The sequence below is a fragment of the Triticum aestivum genome, chromosome 2B (genome assembly GCF_018294505.1).
Source record: "Triticum aestivum cultivar Chinese Spring chromosome 2B, IWGSC CS RefSeq v2.1, whole genome shotgun sequence".
Classification (NCBI taxonomy): Eukaryota; Viridiplantae; Streptophyta; class Magnoliopsida; order Poales; family Poaceae; genus Triticum; species Triticum aestivum.
Window position 1 is genome coordinate 803561510 of NC_057798.1, and position 2502 is coordinate 803564011.

Consider the following 2502-nt stretch of genomic DNA (forward strand, 5'->3'; position numbering starts at 1 on the left):
GGTGCGCGCACCGGCGAGGGTCGCCGTGTTCGGGATGGCGTGGCGAGGGCGCGCAAGGCGCGGCGCGGGCGCGTTCGGTCTTCGGCGGCGTAGATCGGACGCTGGGTCGGGAATCGCATTGGCGGCGCCCGATCCAGATCTGAAGGCTTCCCTCTTCTTCAACCAGGGCTGCCTCCGATGGTTCTGCTTTCGGCGGCCTTTGTCGTCGGAGTTGTACCGGTTTGGCGGCTGGAGGTGGGAGGTGGCTCCGGAGAAATCCGAGGCCAGCAGTGCTGGTCACGACGGCGGCGACGCCCGAGGGCGCCGTACCCTTCTTGGAGGCGCCGTCCAGATTGCCTCCTTCCCCTCTTCCTTGCACCCAGCTCGTATGCCGGGCGAAAGTCCAAATCCATGCCGGATTGAGCGACAGCGGCGCTACGGGCGTCGTCACCTTCTTGGGGGTGTCGTTCTTGGTGAGCTTGGGGTGGATATGATGCTTTGGTTGCTAGGCGGCGGATTGGTCTTCAGCAGCCCTGCCGGTTTCGGCGGAGCGGTGCTTCATCCTACCCATGGATGGCGGCGTATCTCGGCGGCGTGGCGCAGTGGAGATTCGGCGTCCGATGTGTGGCGATGGACTCGCGCAGGAGGACGAAGCTGTCTGGTGTCGTGGTGACGTCGATAGCTGAGTGGCCAGACAAGGTAGAAGCCTCAATTTGATCTGAAGACGGACATGTGGAAGATGGCGGCGACGACACACGAGTGCGTCTGACCGGATTATGCCCCAGACCCGGTATGTGGCTCGGCTGGGGCTTCCGAATGTGTTTCGGTTCCGGCTTTTGATGTTAGGCTTAGGTGAGTGGTCTGGGTAGTGGCCCAGCTAGCACCCCTTCATCATTTTGGATAGGAGTAGCGGCATATGTTGCCAAGATGGTGGATTCAGGCACATTGTTGTAATACTTTGTAAGGTCCTTGTGAATAATCAATAAAGTGGCCGTATGCATCTCCCAGATGCAGAGGCCGGGGGTCATCCTCCTTTTCTAAAAAAAAAAAATCTCACAACCCAAAGATAAGTTGTAACGTGACAAAAAATTAATGGTCCATGCAAGCATATGCGTCGATGGAGGTTCGTCAGGTATATCATTGCCCAAAATAACGCCGCTACCAACCCTACATCAATAGTTAGGCCAACTCCAATGCTAACCCCATCTGGACGGCGGTTTTGTCCGAATTTCGTCCGTTTGAGGTGGAAATGGGGAGCCGGATGTCCGTGTCGGTCTGTCCTGGCGTCGAGGCACCCAACACGCGGCCCCAACTACAATTTGTCCGCGGTGGACACAAGAAAAAAAAACACCTGCAAAAACTAAAATAAGGCATTTTAACATAGCTAAAAACTTAAAAACATAACTAAAAGTGCAGACGGCCCAACCATAGCACTTAGTTTAATTAACATAAAACAAAAAATACAAAGCAAAAGATAATCCAGCCGCCCTGTGCGCCGCAGAAGACCTCGTCGTCGTCGCTGATGCCGTCGCAGCCGCCGTCTTCAGGCGCCACCATCGTCGTCGTCACTCGCCGGGTCGATGTAGGGTGGGGGCGTCCAGAGGTGCGGCGATGGCCCCTAGACTGGGCCAGGAGCGTACTATGCAGGCGACGGAGGAGGCAGGGTCGGCGGTGCCGGGGGTGGCGAGAACGGCGCCCATGCACGCTCCTCCACGGGCTCCTCCTTGATCTCCTGCTTGACGTCCTGCTCTGGGACGTACACGTCCCCGGAGGCCGAGAGGTCAAGCATGTACTGTAGGCCCTGCCACTCCTCCGGTTGGCGCCTATACTCCCTCTCGGAGTCCTCCATGACGGCCTGCAGGAGCCGCTCCTCCTCATCGGCCGTCATGACGGGAGGTTGCGGGGGTGGTGGCGATGGGGAGGGAGACGGCGTCAGCGTCAGGCCACGGATCCGCGTGCGGCCGCGCACGCTTGGCTCACTCGGCGCAGGCCGCGCACTGTCGGACACGCGGGGCAAGCTACGACCACGACCGGCAAAATAGGTAGCGCAACGCATGTCGAGCTCATCATGAAACCAATTGTCCCACTGTCGAAGCTATGAATCTTGATGCATGATTCAGTGGATCGCCATCACTTTCTTCTCCGCCCATCTCACAACCCAAAGATAAGTTCTGACATGACAAAAAATTGATGGTCCATGCAAGCATATGCGTCAACGGAGGTTTGTCACGTATATCTCAAAATAAAGCCGCTACCAACCCACGGTCAATAGTTAGAGAGCATCTATAGCCGGGCCCCCTAGTTTCTCCTCAAACGCCCGAAATGTCCGTCCGATCAATACCCGGTCAAATAAAAATGAACCAACCTAACCCCTTTCATGGGCAATCTATCCATGTGAATATTATTGTTCACGTATATCAATATTGTTAGCTTCACCATGAAATGTAGTTTTATAGAATATATATTTGGTATTGTAGATGTTTATATTTTTAATATAAATTTGGTTAAACTTTGTATAAGTTT